The 20576-nt window shown below is 34.8% G+C and overlaps 1 long non-coding RNA gene across 1 annotated transcript; it reads right to left on the bottom strand.

Moving 5' to 3' along the window:
- Window positions 1-5571: 5571 nt before the first annotated feature.
- Window positions 5572-14558, bottom strand: LOC140867731 (uncharacterized). The gene is made up of 2 exons (XR_012145249.1): window positions 13867-14558; window positions 5572-7689 (listed from the first exon to the last, which is right to left on the bottom strand). It is a non-coding gene; the product is annotated as an uncharacterized lncRNA (long non-coding RNA).
- Between the last annotated feature and the right edge of the window lie 6018 nt (window positions 14559-20576).

The raw sequence follows: 20576 nt of genomic DNA, 5'->3' as shown, positions 1-20576 counted from the left end.
AATTTTAAAGCATACATAATATTTTAAAATATAAGCCCACTTACTTGAATGGATGAAGCTTTGGATCGAGAATTCAAAAGAAAAACTCGAAAACTCAGAATTGAATTTCTCAAAAAAATTGGCAGATTGTTCGGAATTTTCCTTGAGCAATAATCTTCCCAATTGCTAGGCCAATTTCTCGAAAGGTTGAAGGCAAAAGCTGACAAAATTTCAGAATCCACTTTGTTGTTCTATTCCACGTGAGAGGAAAAGTGAGCAAATATTTTGACTTTAATGGGTTTCAAAAATGGAGAGAAAAAGTAGACATAATTTTGTCTCGTGTTGGCTTCCTTCGAAATATGGAGAGAAAAATAGGGTTCTGAACGTGAATTTTCTGAGGGCTGAAGGGCGGTTCATGTACTTAAATAAGAGACTTAAATTCGGTCATAATCTAGCATACTTGAATAGAAAAATCTTCATTTTTTATTTCTTGATTTATTTTCCCAATATATATGCTGATTGTGTTCCAAGATTTCGGCCATCAAACTTTGGGAAAAGGCAAGATTATAATTTTCATGTTTGAGAGATCCTTCCATGATGGTGTATTCTTGGAGTCCAAGCTCCGGGTTTCGCACTACTCAAAAAAACTCTTACTCTCGACCATCTTTACTAAACAAGACATGCTCGAGAGTGGGGGGCTTATGATGGGTTATGACCCAATTTGATTTTCTCCCGGTCCAAGCCCAATGACTCAATCCATTTGGGTCTCATATTATTTATTTGGACACTTTATCAAGACCCATAAATTTTTAAAAGCCCATAAGAGTCTCAAGCCCATGAAACTCTCCGACTATCTATATATAACTTAAGTCCTATCATTATTAAGGTACGCTCTCTATAGTCACATGCTTTAGTTCTCTGGAACTTTTATTGGTCAAATACTTAATTGAGAGTCGTAGTGTTTTCGCCAGGTGTAAGGCCCTGGAATTAAATATTTCGTGATTAGCGGAATTCCTTATATTATTATTAGAACTAAATTGAAGGGATTTAATTGAGCCGGGATTGAATTGCTTGTGTTTGGAGTTTCAGGGACTTGTTTGCAATTTTGGCTCCTTGGACTAGTCAACCATGAGATATAGTATTGTGTGTGTCACATCTCATCTCTCTCTCCTCTCTCCTTCCCTCCCTCCAAGAACCGAGAAGCCATGGAAGCTTTCTTCCAAGCTTTTGTTTCTTCATTTCTTCAAGATCCGACCGTTGGAATTTAGATTTGAGTTGAGATTCGCGATCACCGCACCGGAGGCGTCGCTTTGCCGTAACTATTGCTCCGATCCCTTACGTTCTAAATTTTGGATTTTGTTGGAATCGTATGATTTTTGGGTATATCGTTCTTGAGCTAGCATGTATCGTTTTTTTGAAGACGGTTTGGAAAAAGAACAAAGTTTGGATTTATTATGAATTTTGAAGCATAAATTCGAAAATGGGGTTTTGATTATTGTTGGGATTTGTTGTGTTTTTGGAAGATTTGAGGATGACATGAGTTGTTTAGAGTTGTTTGATGATGTTTGTTGATTTTTGGATTGACCATTTATAGTCGTTATGCCGTCGAAATCGAGTTTGAATTGGAGATTGAATTGTATGGTTTGAATTTCTGGGTTTGTTCGAGTTAGAAGACTTATATCGAACCCGTATTCCATATTTTCAGATTTTGGTTGAAGGGTTTTGGTTTTGAACGAACTTGGAAGCTTGAACCGATTGAAGTCTACGAATGGTATAGTATTGAACTCCTTCAAGATGGTTCGACTTGATTCGATTGAATGTTGATTGAGTTCATTGTTATTTTCAGATTTGGATCACCGACGAACTTGGAAAGGTAAAGGTCGACATTGAATCGAATGGGGGTTGAATACTCGAGTTTAGATTTATTCTCGAGCCCCTAAATCACATACTTGCATGTTGACTGAATTATTTGAACTATTTGACTTTGATTGATGAATTGTTTTTGTATTATTACATGCATCCATATTGAGCCAATGATTTGATTCTTTTGAATTGGACGATTTGAGGAGCTATATTGAGGTGGCCTTTGTTTTCGAGTTTTTTCAAGAGTTAGAATGCCTCTTATAGTTACTTCGAAGTCTAGAGGATTGAGTTATATGACATCCACCTCGAATGGGACTGTCGGTGTGTTGGTCGTTATAACTTGTCCTCGGGATCCCAACTGAGTAATCGAATTACCTTTGATTATCCGATTAGATAATCCCGAGTTTTGAAATCATGCATTCATTGCATTTTATTTTGGAATACATATCGAGGTGATGTTTTTGTATGTGTGCATGGCGACAGGTGGGGCAGGACCAAGCCAGGGGCAGCATGCTAGGGGTTGAGTTGATAGAAGTGAGGTCTTGGTGTTTAGGAGTCGATTATGTATTCGAACTCTTTTGTATTTTGGGTATTGTATAACTCGATTCGAAGCATGCTAGAATTTCCATTGTTCGAGACTTTATGTTGAACTTTGTGTTTTAGGAAAGCATGTGTCGATATTGATATTTTGATTTGGTTTGTATTATCCTCACCCCGAGTTGTGTATGAATTGGTTTGGATGTCGAAACGAGATCGGAAACTTTTGTTTCTGCTTAGGCCCCTCGGTTCAGGTTGCCCGCGCGCGGGCGAGACTTGATCTCGCGCGCGAGAAGCCTTGAGGGCTCGGGTTGTTTTGCCCGCGTGCGCGCGAGACCAGCACCTCGCGCGGGCGCGAGCCTCCTGCGAGGTCTCTGGCCGCGTAGCCCGCGCGCGCGAGAGACGGCGATCTCGCGCGGGCGCGAGGCTTTTATTTTTTTAAAAAAAAAATTGACATGTTTTCTTTGGCTTTGATTGTTTAAACCCGAGAATAGATTTTTAGAATCGAGGCCTCACACCGGGCAACCCCCGGCGCCACTCACTTTGATTTGTGATGCAGGTAACAACCCATGAAGTTCGATCTTTGGAACAATCCGAGTATTAATCCGGTTATCCAAATCTCCACCAGTTACCCAGATTTTCTCAAATCGGATAATATCAGTTTTTTGCTACATCACTACTATTTCAAGGAAACCAATTTATTAGTTACCTAACTCAATTGAATTTTATATTCTTTCAAGTCAGTTAGGCTATAGGTTCCATAATATTTGAAAATACCTTGAGAAAGCAAATGTAATATTTAGTTAAACTGATGAAACGAAAATCTCAGAATTATCGGTCAATCTGGACAATATAATACAATGCAACCGTATCCTCGTCAATCAAAAATTCAGTTTAAAATCACATATTGAAGATTTTACTGTAATGTCTAATTAAAATTCCCATTGGCCATTTTATAAGTCTCAGTTCGTCTCGCATATGAAATCTGAAACATCAAGTTCAGTTATCCAAGTTGTTCTACTAAGTTCTTTGCATGGAAAATATATCACTACACTATTGCTAGAGTACTCAAGGAAATTCAAAGAATATGATCCCTCGTGTCTCTGAAATTATAAAACATCATTAGCATGGTATGATATACTCACAAAATCATAATGGTCATATCTAACAGACCAAGCAGTTTATGGCCTATTCGTGCTTCATATTCACACCAAATAATAATCAGAATGGAAATCATTAGCAATCACCTATACAAAATGTCTTAAGAACAATTCATGACTACAAAATAACAAAGATTTATATGTATATAACCATTATGGATCCAGACAAGATAGCATATGTCTTAGCTAATTAAGGTTGAAATATTTCAACGGTGTGTATCTTATCGCATAAATCCATATCGAGAAGGTTTTGCCGACTTATTCTAGTCGAGTCTTTACGCTCCCTAATACAAATTTTCAAGTAAAGATCCAATACGAGAACCAATATAGAATTCATTAAACATTTACATAGAGATCTTTACTGTTTTCATAATTTCTCGAGCATGGAATTCTATGTCAGAGCCACACTTAAATCTGTGCAGATTCCATTTCTCAACATAAATTATGGAATTGACACACTATACATGGCACCATAGTGTTAAGGTGTGTAACAAGAACCATATGCATTCATTGTAAATTAATTCATATTTTCCATCTTTCATATATTTCATTTCTAACTTTCTTACTTTAATATTTCGACCTCAAATATAGATCAACGTTGAAAGTCATCGTACATTTAGACATTATCTCTTGAAAGAAACTTAAAACAATGATACTCAAGTTTCACGAATAACTTACTAGTTATTTCATAACTCATAATGATCATTCAATATCAAGTGAATCACATAAGTATACAATCAAAAGAATTTCAAGGTGGATAATCATGCCTTGAATTTCAGATAAACATAATAATCAACCTTAATCAAATCATTCATAACAATAATCATTAATCATATCAACTAGATACCAGATTACCATATCATCATCACAAGTACAATGATAACGTCAAGGACAAATCATATTATTGGATCAAATTAAATGACCTCCCCCACTTAAAATGAAGTAGGTGAGTGTAGAATTTGAATAAGTAAAAATATTTTACCATGTTGTTTACGTGCTAATATTTTCATGTCTAATAGATAAATCTTAATGAATCCATCTTATTCAGATTATATTTAACATAGAGGAGATCTTTCATGGAATACAATACAACACCGATTCGAATGCAGTGTTAATACCTTATTGCAATTTATCCTTCGATTACCTTTCAAACATAAAGAATACTCACCGTAAAAGCTTCTTATGATTCCAAATATCTCGATTCACAATTCTTACAATCGTATTCGTATCATATTTCATGATACGTCCATATGATGTCTCAATCATATAAATACTTTTCAATTTGCATAATAATGTCAAACCAATAATTCAAATTATTAAGTCATCTTCTCAACCTTGTTAGTATCTTACATAACAAATGTTTAGGAATTTTGTACCTTAACATCTAAATATCTAACATCAATTATCAAATTTTGCGTTCGACTTTATTACTTTCAAATATTTCAGAAGTAATTTGCATTGTTCTTAACATATACTCTTGAAGATATATTTGTTCCCAATAGTCTATTATTAAATTGAATTATCAAAATGACTATTAGACACAAGTATTATATTCACATTCAAATCTTATATAAGAACCGACTCAGAGATTCAACGTTAGCGCATTCGTATAGACATTCACGCCCACTCGAGGGACTCCATCATTCTTTCTAGTCACTTTGAGGATAAATTCAAAAAATATTCATTAACCTCAATATAATCTAAAGTACTATACTAAATTCCAGATGTGTAATCTACAACATCTAAACTTAATCTAAAGCTCTACAAAATCATTACTTACCCCTGCCACTAACATGTCATAATCGCAATAGACTAAAATGTAATTCACAACAGGCAAGAGTATGTAATTTCAAATAGTCAAACACATACACAAGCATTTTATTTGTGTCTAAACTCGAGTGTTCCAGACTCTAATTCGAGCATATCCCAGTTTACGCTATGATACCAAGTGAAAGGGCTCTTGTCCTGATTAATATTTAATGATCAAACAACCAGGATTAATTAATGTAAACAGCAAAAACGAGTAAACAAATTTCGTTTTGGGCCAACAAAAATTTCAGCATGACCTATCCGTAAATAGGACATCCCAAAACCTGTACAAAACAACTACACTAAAAAATAGAGTCACATCACCAATTACAAACCTATAGCCGCACTGAACAGGACTAACACATATAGAGCCGGCAAAGCTCATTCACACAAACATCAATTCAAAACATCATAAACTAGCAGTACTACAGATACATGGGGCATTTCCCCGAAAAATACATATTACTCACTAGTATAATACATACATATATCTGGAAAACTCAACTCCACAACTCAACTCACTGGGTGCCGCTAGATGACCCTCCATCAGACACGTCAAATACCCTTGGACATCCTGCTATGGAATCACAAACCACCACAGCATAAAAAGAAAACAGGGGTCGGACCCCAGTACGACAAACTAGTAAAATTACGACAAATATTATGACATTAAATAAAATCAAGTAAAATGCAATGAAATGCAATGCAATGCGTGACAAGTATCAATGGAATAAGGGATACCAAATGGAGTCCAAACGAAACGTATCACAATAATCTCAGTGGCCACCTGTGTTAGGAATGCAGCAGACCTCGAATCATCACTGCTCATCCACACACATAGCATCGGAGGGCGACAGGAGCGACTTGTCCGGTCTCATGTTGTCATTAGGAGTCTCGTACGTAGCATTGAGAGCACGGTTGCTACCCGCTCGGTCTCATGCTAACCACTCGGTCTCATGGTAACTCAGGAGTGCACTAAATAATGTCACTCGCTCCATCGATGACTCAATACATCTCAAGAGATCAATGTCAATAACAATCAAAGGAGTGAATGCTCAACGTGCTATGAAAAACTATTAACGTGCTTATTTGACGAATATCCCTTAGTAATTTTCAATAAAAAGGTATTTGAGATAAATGAACATTCATTTTATTTTATAAAGGAACATAGGGATTATTCTCAATTCTGCACATTAACAATTAACAATTAATATAAATGCGTGAATGCAACACATCATCCACATAAACACATAAAGCATTTCATAACTCATCACAAGATACTTAACGTCATCACATGATGCGATCATGGAAAGCTCGCGTGTGGATCAAGTGGCAAGGAGAGTTCAAGATCCATTGGGTTACCACGTGAACCAATAACGAGTAGCCGAGCTAACAAATTCAAGAAGGTACTTCAAATGTTGATGCTAAACTATCAATATGGAGTTGGCGCACTTGAAGATCAATTTGGGAGTTTCCTATGCATCCTTGAAGTGTTAGAAGTCAAAAAAAGTGAAAATATTTTCGGGACAGAAGATGTCTCGCCCGAGCACCATATTATGCCGCTCGCGCAATCCCTTTAAAAGTTTTCGAGCAGAGAGTTTCTCGCTCGAACGCAGATAATGTCCGCTCGAGCGAGAATTTTTGAGAAAAAACCACACACTCGGCGTGTTTGTGTGTGTGTGCGGGATTTTGATATTTTGATGTTATTTTCCTATTTTTGAGAGTTCTAATTATAATAGGAAACTTTCTAGATTATATCCTTGATATATTTAGGCAATATTTTGAGTTATCTTTTATTTTTTATTGTAAAATATAAATACTTTGTTAATTTTAATTAATAATAATTCAGATTCAATTTTATACAAAATATTAAAATTCTCTCAAGAATTTTTTTCAAAGCTTTGCTTTGGTTATTCAAATAAAATTTTTCACAATTTAATTACTTGAAAACGTTTATCGATTGATTTCTCACTGAAGATTGTCAGATACAACTTATCTAGAGGTTTTCTTTGGTTTCAATTGTTCGTGATTTCTATTGTTAATCGTTCCGTCGATTAAAGGTGAAAATCCATATTCTATCAGTTTTCTTGTTTCAAAGATTGGGAAAAACACTTTGGATCTTTTGTTTATTGATTTGAGGGTACGATTTAATTTATAATCGTGTTGCTAATCATACTCATCAAGATTCATATCATTTGGTATCAAGAGCAAGGTTTTGATACAAGTAAGTGATTGTTCCAATAACTTTGAATCTCTTCTGTTCGTTCTTCATAGTTCTTCGTCCGTTCTCGTTTTCCTTCATTCGTTGTGTCTGTCTTGCTGCCCAAGCTTCTTTCTTGTGCTACAAGTTATTTGAAAAAAAAACGATCAAAAAAAATTGAGAGGGCCGAAATTTGTCAAAAAAAAAGAGAAAAAGTAACTCGCAGCCACTTTTCTTGTCTTTGATCATCCTTGGGTGCGAGTCAAAGTCAATTTGTCCATAAAATTCCTTATTTGTTTTTGTGCAATCTTTGTGAGTCAATTTTTAAGTGTCTAAGAGTTTTTAAACTTGAAGTTTGATCTTTTACTTTACAAAGCAAAGCCTTACCACAAATTTGAGTGAAAAAAAAGTAGTGTTTGAGTGATTCGTTTGGAGTGAACTGTGAGAATTTGTGTGAGGAAATTTATTACTAACGATTTTCTTACAGGTACCATGAATCCTAATAAAGATGCTAGTGAGAGTGTGAACCAAGGAATTTTCAAGGTTCAAATGGATGTGTTGATGGTGCATTTTACTAAGGTGATGAGGTCGGAGTTGGTGCCGTTACATGAGAGGATGAGTAAGTTGGAGGAAAGTAGTGGTAGTGGTGGTAGGAGTAAAAGTAGGAAGGTAGACGACTTTGAGGATGATGAAGAAAGTTATGATGAAAATTGTGATAGGAAGAGACGAGTACATGTGGGTAGAAATAGACGAGAGGCGGTGCGTGGAAAATATACGGAGGGCAGAAGGAAAGATGGAAATATTAGTAGCATTAAGATGAAAATTCCAATGTTTCATGGAAAATCTGATCCAAAAGCATATCTGGAGTGGGAGAAGCGTGTGGAGTTTGTGTTTGATTGTCATCACTGTTCCGATCTTAAGAAAGTGAGGTTGGCAGTAGTGGAGTTTGTTGATTATGCGTTAATCTGGTGGAATCAATTAGTGACCACTAGAAGAAGGTGTGGTGAGCAGCCTATTGAGGCGTGGGAAGAGATGAAGCGTGTCATGAAGAAACGGTTTGTGCCTAACCATTATTATCGTGATATGTACAGGCATTTGCAGACTTTGAAGCAGGGTCCAAGGAGCGTGGATAATTACTACAAGGAGTTGGAGACCACGATGATCCGTACCAACATTGAGGAAGATAATGAAGCTACAATGGCTCGATTTTTGTGTGGCTTAAATAGAGAGATCCAAGATCAAGTGGAGCTTTGTCACTGTTTTGATTTGGATGAGATGATTCAGACGGCCATGAAAGTGGAACAACAGCTCAAGAGACAACGAGCTCGTCGAGTATCTGTCGGTGTAGGGTCGTCGACTTCTTGGCGTCCGAACGTTGCAAAACGGGAGGATAACAAGCAGGTGTCCAAACCAAAATCTGACACCAAATTGGAGGCGCCAAAACAAGTAGTAAAAGGTACATCTGAAACTTTTAATGCTCGGTCTAGAGATATTAAATGTTTTAGGTGTCAAGGTATTGGTCATATCTCTAGCCAATGCCCAAATAAGAAATTGATGATTATTAATGCTTGTAGTGATGTGGAGTCTGAAAGTGATGTGGGTGAAGAAAATTTTGATGATATGCCTGCATTGGTAGATCCTGATGATGAGAATGGGTTTGGGGCTGTTGTTGGTAAATTATTGGTGACTATGAGAATTTTAAATACACAACATAAGGAGGAGAAAGAGAGCCAGAGGGAAAATATTTTTCATACTCGATGTTATGTGAATGGGAAGGTGTGCAGTCTTATTATTTATGGGGGGTAGTTGTACCAATGTGGCAAGTTGCGAACTTGTGAAAAAATTGGGGTTGCCTATCTTAAAGCATCCTCAATCATATAGGTTGCAATGGTTTAATGATTGTGCGGAGGTGAGAGTAAATAGGCGAGTTGTGGTGCCATTTTCTATTGGTAAGTATGTTGATGAGGTTTTGTGTGATGTGGTCCCTATGCAAGTGTGTCATATTTTATTGGGGAGACCGTGGCAGTTTGATAGGAGAGTGGTGTATGATGGGTTTAAAAATAAATATTCTTTGGTAATGAAAAAATAACATATTGTCTTGTTGCCACTCCAAAGCAAGTGTTGGAGGATCAAATGAAAAAAGAAAAATAGAGATGAGGCCGAAAAACAGAGTGAACAAAAAAGTGAGATGGTCTTAGAAAAAAAGAATGATAAAAAAAGAGATGAAAAAAAAAATTGATCGAAAAGAGGCTGAAAAAAATATACATGGCCCAAAAGAGTGAGTTGAGAGATGTTTTGAATTATCATGTTCCACTTGTGTTGATGTTTTATAAGGAGATACTTCTTAACACAAGTGATATAGCCGGAGATCTTCCGAGCAATGTTATCTTTCTCTTGCAGGAGTTCGATGATTTATTTCCGGAGGAGCTACCTCAAGGACTACCACCATTGAGGGGGATTGAGCACCAAATTGACTTGGTACCCAGGAGTGCATTGTCGAATCGTTCAGCTTATAGTAGCAATCCGAAAACTAAGGAACTGCAAAGACAGGTAATTGAACTTCTAGATAAAGGTTTTGTGTGTGAATCAATGTCACCATGTGTTGTACCTGTGTTGATAGTACTTAAAAAATATGGTTCTTGGCGTATGTGTGTTGACTGTGTGGCTGTAAATAACATTACCATCATGTATAGGCATCCTATTCCTCGACTAGATGATATGTTAGATGAACTGCATGGTGCTAGTGTGTTTAGAAAAATTGATCTTAAGAGTGGTTATCATCAGATTAGGATGAGAGAGGGTGATGAGTGGAAAACTGCGTTTAAAACAAAATATGGTTTATATGAATGGATGGTTATGCCTTTTGGTTTAACTAATGCACCGAGTACTTTTATGCGTCTAATGAATCATGTTTTGCGTGCATTTATTGAAAAATTTGTGTTGGTGTATTTTGATGATATATTGGTCTATAGAAAAACTTGGATGATCATGTGGGGCATTTGAGAATTGTACTAATCACATTGCGTGCTGAACATTTATATGCTAACCTGAAGAAATGTGTGTTTTGTACAAACGAACTTGTATTTCTTGGTTTTGTTGTGAGTGCACAAGGAGTGAGAGTTGATGAAGAAAAAATAAGCGCTATTCGAGATTGGCCGACGCCTACGTCGATTGGTCAAGTTCGGAGTTTTCATGGGTTTTCAAGTTTTTACAAGAGATTCGTGAAGGATTTTAGTACATTGGCGGCGCCCATGACTATGGTTATCAAGAAAAACGTTCTGTTCCATTGGGGCGAGGAGCAAGAGAAGTCTTTTAATATCATTAAGCAAAAGTTAATTAATGCTCATTTACTTATTTTGCCTGATTTTACTAATACTTTTGAGATTGAATGTGATGCATTAGGTGTAGGAATTAGAGGCGTCTTGACGCAAAGGGGGAGGCCAGTAGCGTATTTTAGCGAGAAGTTGAGTGGAGCGTCATTGAATTATCCTACCTACGATAAGGAGTTCTATGCGTTGGTGAGGGTACTCGAGACATGACAGCATTACTTGAGGCCAAAAGAGTTCGTGATTCATACGGATCACGAGTCCTTGAAGCATCTCAATGGGCAACAGAAACAAAATAAAAGACATGCCAAATGGGTAGCATTCGGGGAGACTTTTCCTTATGTAATCAAGTACAAGCAAGGTAAAGAGAATGTGGTATCGGATGCATTGTCACGGAGGTACGTGCTCGTAACTACTTTAGATTCTAAATTTTTGGGATTTGAGCATGTGAAACAGTTGTATGCGAGTGATGTTGATTTTGGTGAGATCTATACGTCGTGTATGCATGGTCCAAAGGATAAGTTTTACATGCATGATGGTTATTTGTTTAAGGAAGATAAATTATGCATTCCTAAGTCTTCAATTAAGGAATTACTTGTTAGAGAGTCGCATAGTGGTGGTTTAATGGGGCATTTTGGTGTGGCTAAGACATATCAAATTTTGCATGAACACTTTTATTGGCCACATATGAAGCATGATGTGAGCGGTGTGTGACTTGTAAGAAGGAAAAATCTAGATTGCAACCACATGGGTTATATATACTCCACTTCCAGTACCTAGTGAACCGTGGGTAGACATTTCTATGGATTTTGTTCTTGGGTTACCGAGGTCTAAGAAGGGGAGGGATTCTATTTATGTTGTGGTTGACAGGTTTTCTAAAATGGCACATTTTATTGCATGTCAAAAATAACTGATGCTTCGCATGTTGTAGATTTGTTCTTTAATGAGATTGTGAGATTGCATGGCATGCCTAGATGTATTGTTTCTGATAAGGATACTCGGTTTTTGAGTTACTTTTGGAAAACATTGTGGTGTAAACTTGGGACTAAGTTATTATTTTCTACTAGTTGTCGTCCACAAATTGATGGTCAAACTGAGCTAGTAAATAGAACTTTGGGAACTTTGTTGCGCTCTATCATTAAAAAAACTTGAAAAATTGGGAAGATTTTTGTCATTTATTGAGTTTGCTTATAACCATGCATTCTACTACGAGTTATTCGCCATTTGAAATTGTTTATGGTTTTAACCCATTGACTCCGTTGGATTTGATGTCGTTACCTATGCGTGAAATGGTTAATAAGGATGGGAAGAAGAAAGCTGAATTTGTGAGGAGCTTGCATGAAAAAGTACGTGAAAATACCGAGAAAAAGAATTTGCAGTATACTAAGCAAGCGAACAAAAGGAAGAAAGAAGGTTGTCTTTGAAGCAGGTGATTGGGTGTGGCTGCATCTGAGAAAAGAGTGTTTTTCGAAGAAAAGGCGTTCAAAGTTGTTACCTCGATGAGATGGTCCTTTTCAAGTCTTGGAGCGGATTAACGACAATGCCTAGATGAGTATAATTTGAGTACTACGTTTAATGTTTCTGACTTATCTTTGTTTGATGTAGGAGATGAACGATATTTGAGGACAAATCCTTTTCAATAAGAGGAGGATGATGCAATCATGGAAAGATCGCATGTGGATCAAGTGGCAAGAAGAGTTCGAGATCCATTGGAGTTACCATGTGGACCGATAACGAGGAGCCGAGCTAACAAATTCAAGAAGGCACTTCAAAATTTTGAGGCTAAACTATCAAGATGGAGTTGGTGCACTTGAAGATAATTTGGGAGTTGCCTATGCGTCCTTGAAGTGTTAGAAGTCAAAAAAAGTGAAAAAAATATTTTTGGGACGGAAGTTGTCTCGCCCGAGCGCCATATTCTGCCGCTCGAGCGATCCCCTTAAAAGTTTTCGGGCAGAGAGTTTCTCGCTTGTGCGCGGGTAATGTCCGCTCGAGCGAGCTTGGGAAAACATGCGAGACAGAGTGTTTCTCGCTCGAGCGCGAGTTCTGTCCGCTCTAGCGAGCGAATTTCCGAGAAAAAACCACATCCTCGACGTGTTTGTGTGTGTGCGAGATTTTGATATTTTGATGTTATTTTCCAATTTTTGAGAGTTCTAATTATACTGAAAAACTTTCTAGATGATATCATTGATATCTTTAGGCAATATTTTGCGTCATCTTTTATTTTTAATTGTAAAATATAAATACTTTGTTTATTTTCATTAATAATAATTCAAATTCAGTTTTATACACAATATTAAAATTCTCTCAAGAATTTTCTTCAAAGCTTTGCTTTGGTTATTCAAATCAAACTTTTCACAGTTTAATTACTCGAATCATTTGTCGATCGATTTCTCACTGAAAATTGTCAAATACAAGTTATCTGAAGGTTTTCTTTTGTTTCAATTGATTGTGATATCTGTTGTTAATCGTTTCGTCGATTAAAGGTGGAAATCCAAATTCTATCAGTTTATTTGTTTCAAAAATTGAGAAAAACACTTTGAGTCTTTTGTTTATTGATTTGAGGGTGCGATTTAATTTATAATCGTGTTTGTTAATCATACTCATCAAAATTCATATCATCAAATGCCATTATAGGCGTCGTAATGAGACAGTTCAATGGTACCTCATCCAAGCAATTACCAATAATTTCAATCCTCAAGAAATGCCAAAAAGTATATACTCTGTCATATCATCTGAATATCAATTTAAATGACCTTATTATCACATAAAAATTTAATAATCATTTAAATTAAATTAAATTTCGAACTTCGACTATTTAGGCACTTTAATTTCCTAAAATCTCAATTCATCGATATTAGTTTTAAATATTGTACTAAAGCTTCTACAATTATATATCGCATCACTAGTTCACCGTAATGCTTAATGATCGAATATATGACTATAAAACGAAATATCTAATGTGTTTAACAAACTGAAATTTTGAGAGTTATACCTCCAAGAAGCCAAATTTCAGAACCCGAGGCAGCCCACTATACAGACTTTTAAGATTGAAAATTACTGAACTTTGCTCTCAAAACTCGAAGCAAAGTCGAGCTAAGTGATGACTGATAACGAACGGGACAAGGAGCAGCCTGAGCAGATAAGAAACATGCCGAAAATCGTAAAATATAGCTGGACTCATCAGAACAAGGAGTTAAATAGCTGCAAAACAATTCTAGGCTCAACTCTAAGCAACCTATAACACAAAATTAATAAATCGGCCAAAAAAAATTTAAGAATAATCGAACACAAGCAAACTGCAAACTAGGCTTCGGGTTCAGTCTGGAATCACGATTTATGCCTCAATATTAGTATCAATGGAAAGCTTATGCGACCGGAAACAAAACCCCTCAATCAAACTCAGGTTTCCAGCAACATACGGCAGCGACACGTGACGGCAAGGTGCGACGGGTTTCCAGGAATCGCAATAAAACATGGCAAAATGGGTATCAATAGATAGCTCTCGTCGATAGGGTTCCGAATATATATAGTTACTTTTGAATACCGACAATCGACTGAGACAAACGAAGCCATTAAATTGGTGCAAATGGTGAAGAGTTTGGGAAAGATGAGGCTTACGGAAGAGAGAGAGAGGAGAGAGAAACGTGTTTGATTATGGTGAGATGAGAGATAATTTGGAGTTGGCACTTGGCAGTGAAAATATAACATTTACCCGATATAGAATACATACATGTGTTAGTGTGTCATCTTTTATTTACTATGCTTTACAATTTCATTTGATTTGAATTATTTCAACTTTTATGTATTTTATAAGTCAAATATGGATTTTTTTATTGTCTATGAACGATATTTATTAATAAATATTTTTAACATATAATTAAATTATTGGCATAATTATTTTAATTTCGCATTGTAAAATAATTATTATTGGATCTTGCCAATTAATTACGAAATTAGTATCGAGTTCTTATAATTTTTATTTACACCACTATCATTCTTCAAGAGGACAAGATACTTTGAAAGAAGAGCACATATTTCTTCCAAATATATATTCTCGAATCCCCTCGTTAAATGCTCAATTGGGTCAAGATTATGCACATATTGATCCAATATGTGCTAAATTTAAATCTATTTTATACATAATAGTACGTTAAAATGATTTTGTTCACATTAGATGAAAACCACAAGAAGATTTTTATTTACACCACTATACTTTTTCAAGGAGACAAGATACTTTGAAAGAGCACATCTTTCTTCCAAGTATATATACTTGAATACCTTCATTAAATGCTCAAATGGGTCAAGATTATGCCGGTATTGATCCAATTGGTGCTAAATTTAAGCTATTTTATAGCTAATATTATGATAAAATAATTTTGTTCACATTTGATGCAAATCACAATATGAGTTTTATTTTCACAACTATCATTTTTCAAGAAGACAAAATACTTTGAAAGAGGAGCGCATCTTTCACTCAAATTATTTATGCTCGAATCCGCTCGTTATATGCTCAAATTAGTCAAGATAAGCCGATATTGATCCAATTTGTGCTGAGTTTAAGCTATTTTATACCAATTATTATGTTAAAATAATTTTGTTCACATATAAGAATGGCAGCGGGGTGGGTTCGAGGCGGGTTTGAGAAAACCCGAGACCCGCCCCGCCTCCCCTTGGACCCGCCCCGTGAATCCGATGGGTCCAATCCGGGTTAGACCCGTTGGACTCGCCAATTTTTATATAATTTAAATTTTATTAAATAAAAATTTTAAATAAGTTAAAAAAATTAACAAAAAATCATTAAATTTATTTTTCAAATTTATATTAACAATATTTAGGACAAAAAATATTCTCACAAGTTAAAATGTATCATTTTTATTTAATTAATAATTAAGAACTAAAGAAATTTTATAATAATATATTTTAAAATTAAAAATATCATGATATATTAAAATCATATCAACCCAAAAATATTATAAACTCAAATTATGAATAAAATATTGATTATTTAATATAAAAATATAATTATATATTATTAATATATACATACATATTTTATAGTTATATATTAATATATATATTTTTGGCAGGATGGGTACCGGGTTTGGACCCGCATATGGACCCGCTTTGAACGGGTCTAAACTCGCCCCGGCGGGCCGGGTTCGATGTGGGATCGGGTTTAGACCCGACCCATTGTCATCCCTATTCACATAGATGCAAATCACAAGATGAGTTTTATTTCCAGCACTATCAATTTTCAAGAAGACAAGATACTTTGGAAAATGAGCACACCTATCACTCAATCAATTTGTGCTGACTTTAAGCTATTTTATACCGATTATTATGTTCAAATAATTTTGTTCACATTAAGGTTTCACAAGTTGATTCAAAGACACGCCCACCTCCATTGATAATCTTATAACAGGTTAGAGCCTAGAGGAAGTGAATTTAGTCTTGATTTGGTGGGTGGGAACGTGTGTATGAGATCGTTTTGGTTCCATCTTATCCACGAAATCACAAAAATTCTTAATGATATTTCTATTCTTTGTATATTTGTTGGTCTACTTATTTTAGCATAATATTCGTATAACATAGCTTAACATTGGTACAAAATAGACTAATAAGGATTGATTTAAAAAGAAGTATTTTGGGCCTACAAAATTTTCAACATGACCTCTCCGTAAATAAGACATCCCGAAAACTCAGACAACAATTTATATGAAATTAATTCAAACTACGACTTCAAAAATTTAAAATACTACACCAACAAGCACCGGCCAGGCATGAAAACTAAATAAAATCAAAGTGAGTACATGACTTACGACTCAACAAAATACAATAAAATCAAAAAGTGAGTCTTTCAAATAGATCAAGGGAATGATGCATCTACTAACTTAGCATGTGTCTCGTTGCAACCATATCCAATATAATAAATTATATATTTCATGAATCTTTTCCGAACAACCCATTTCTGTTGGATAATATGGTTGCGGCAATCCGTGCTCTGACACTATTCATTGTGCAATTTTTTTCGTAGATCCATGCTTCATCGTCGTCTCAAGCGTAGCACTCCAACCACAAACATGTGTAAATACTACAATCCAAATCTGCACTTTGTTGCCGAAAATTAACTTGTTTAATATGTTTATCCATGTCGTAACCGAACATAATCCTCGTATAACCCATTAAAAAATTTACCTACGAAAACGTATTGACCATCAAGAATTAAATAACAAAAACAAAATTTGAAATTAGTGGAAATGTAGTTAAATATAAAACTTACATAAGATCTTGCGGTTCCAAGTGCCTGAAAAGTGTATATGAGTTCCTTAATTCAAATTCTCTTGTCTTTGTTTTGTACATCAACAAGAACCAATGGTCATTTCTATTCATTGGGAACAATAAAAATCTGCACCGATCCATTGAGTTTTTATTTACTTCTTCCTGTTGTCTTCTCGAATCATTTGTCAGTTGTGACAAAAAATCAAGATAAGCATCATCTTTCAACATTCACTTTCTTCTTGACCTTTCTAACGCACTCAACACCTCATCCTGAATATCATAACTTACTAATTATTAAGCATATATGAAAACAATCATTCAACGTCTACAAAAATGTATACCTGTACTGTCGTATCCATGAAAAGTATGTCAAAACCATTTTTCCGACTATATCCACTTACAATTTGCATACAACAGTTGATGATATCACCTCTGACTTTTTTTCTCAAATAGCAAATGACACAATTGACGTTCAAAAATTGGGAATCTTTCTCCTTCCCACATTGTGCCACTAGATAAACAAGAACATGATTATAAATATAGGTACAACGACAGAATTTGATACTTAATCGAGTATATCTTTTAAGATATTTTTGGCTTTCCTCTTTTGGTAATATATTATTAATATTAATTAATTTTAGGTATTATATTTATTTTTGTAAAATATTATATTCTTGTTATTGAAACTTAAACAAATTTACAATAATTATTTTCGACATTTTGTATGCGGACGCGGCCTTTTCCCCCGAACATGGCGTCATGGATCCACCCCTGTATATAACGTCGTAACTCACATAATATAAGAAAACTTATTGAATCATTTTGGATATTTTCTTGGGTTTAAATGTTTTAGTAGATTAAATTGAACATGTAGACAAGATTCGTGTGTGTCTATATACATGTATATTAATTCTTTTCTTTGAATGGGTAAACTTAGCTTAGCTATATCTGATGTGATAAAAATTGACATTTCTCTATACATCCACGTACTTTTTGTTTATTAATAATTATTAGTATATAAATCCATTAGAGACAATTCCATTGAATAATTTGTAAGCAAAATATATTGGTATTGGCATCTTTGACTGACAAAGATGCTCGAGGGCAATATTAGAAGATTTTGTGAAATTATTGAGAATCAATATATATTTTGTTTTTAAAGAGTTTGAGTTCATATGTGATGCGCTAAACTAGTTCAAGTGCAAGTGCAAATATTCTTTTAGACAGTCAATAAAAGGCTACGTTTGGTTCGTTTGATGGGATTATTGAATGATTAGTACATAAATGATATAAAAAATAATTGAGATAGAAAGTAATATATAATGATAAAATAGTATTGTGTTTGGTAATACTTTTGATGGATGGATAAATAAAAAAAAAATAGTTTCGAACAAAATTACCTTGAACAACCTTAAAATTACTTATTTTTTGGGGGTTTTTTTTTCTTCAGATTACTGCCCAAATTTGTCGCTCAACTACTCCTCTTCAACGAGAGTAAAGTAAATCTAACAAACTCCCAAAAATCTTCCATCGGCGCCACAAAAAATATCTAGAACTATTTTTTCTCAATTTTTTCCTCACGCGAAATGGTGAATTCTGCTTCAAGTTTGGAAAGTCGTCTTCTCAAGTTTTCGAGTTGTTGGAGTTTTGTAAATCCTTATCCATTTTTTTCGTTTGAATATTGTTCATTTTTCTTTAATTATTCACTATTATTCCTATTTTGAACCATTTTTATATGTTCCTTTAGAAATAGGATCGGAAAATCGACGTTTTTGGGAGCTTTTGTAATAAGTTGGCAAATTAATTTTGATTTTGATGTTTGTCGATGTGTTGCCGTATATAGGTTTGAATACAAACATCTTGATCACGGGGTTCTCGATTTATTGTCGGAATATGGATGGTGTTTATCAAGTTTATAATTTGTGATCAATAATATTGTAATGAAGAAATATATTTCAATGTCCAGTAAAAAATGGCATTCATTCAATCTTTTTTGCAATTTTGTGTTTTTTTATATATTTATGTTTTGATACTTTCTGGATTTATCTCCACGGTTAAAATCCAGATGTTGGTTTATTATTTTTGACAACTTAAAACTAGAACAATGACATGATATTGAAAAAATGGTGCCAGAATGAAGCAATTTTTTAAGAAATGCACTTCTAATTTGAGGCTAGGCTTGTTAGGAAAAAGGGGTATTATTAGAATAAATAGTAAGATAGAAATGAGGATTGTTAATAATGGGGTGAGGGGTGAGTTTATTTAACTAGGTTTAATAGAGGCTAGTTCTTTCTAGAGTACATTGAACTTGTTTAATAAAATTTTTGGGTGAAGCTATACTCAAGTGCATAATCTTAACATGTTATCAAAGATAAGTTCGCTATTATGTTTGGATTATCCTTAATCCTTATGATCACCGGCTAATTTCTTGTAAACTTCACGCTCTAATTATCTATTCTTGAGTGTGAGGGGTTTGTTAGATGTCTCAAATCGACTGGATTAAATTTTTGAGATTTGTATATTGTGATTTGGACAATACTCCTCTTTAAACTAGTTTAGTTAAAATATCAAGTCCATGATTTTAACAATAAACATTCCATGTTACCAAACCCAACTAAACGTAAAAGAGAGTACTTGCAACGTCAGCTATGTATGATATAATGGTATAGAAGGTAGAAACAAGTTATTGATCATAGCTAAGGATTAACCAATGATAAGTTTTACAATTTAAAACCAACTTCCAAATTACATGGGTTATACAAATATTTTACTCGAAAGATGATATTCTACTTTAATTTAATATCCAAATCATAAATTCAATTATTTACGTCATAGTGCGTAAGTATAATTAATATTATATAACCCGATAACAAGGATCACATTTTACTCTACAAAACTCACCTTATGTGGGCCCAACCATTATGCACCCATACTATAGGTCCGAAATTATTATTTTGTTTTAAATAAAAAAATCTCATTTAAGGATTTTTTTCCAACTACAAGAAGCACAAGTCTCATCATTCTCGACAATTTGGAGGAAGCCTAGATGAATATAGTCAAAGGAGCTAAAGTGGCATTTCTCTTGATCTTTTACATGAAAATCATAAACTTTCTCCACAAATTTCTATGCCTAGATCGACCTCAAGATTTCACGGAACCAAATCCTACTACCCTTATGATCTTCCTCGCCATCATCTTCTTCGTGTTTCACACCAACAATCCCGCCATTAAAGGACATTCCAATTCGACCTCGCCATACGATGAGCTTTCGAGTTTCATGGTCTCTGAAATCTCATCAATCCCAATATTTCTTGACCCGTCACCAAAATATGTCAACAATATGGTGGTTCCTACACTACTCTCATGTGATCATCACGATCATGTTGATGAAAACATGTTGATCGAGGGAAGTAACATACTCGA

This window comes from Henckelia pumila, chromosome 4 (genome assembly GCF_033568475.1).
Source record: "Henckelia pumila isolate YLH828 chromosome 4, ASM3356847v2, whole genome shotgun sequence".
NCBI classification, from domain to species: Eukaryota; Viridiplantae; Streptophyta; class Magnoliopsida; order Lamiales; family Gesneriaceae; genus Henckelia; species Henckelia pumila.
Note: the sequence above shows the minus strand (reverse complement) of the source record. Positions and strands in the feature narration are given on the sequence as shown.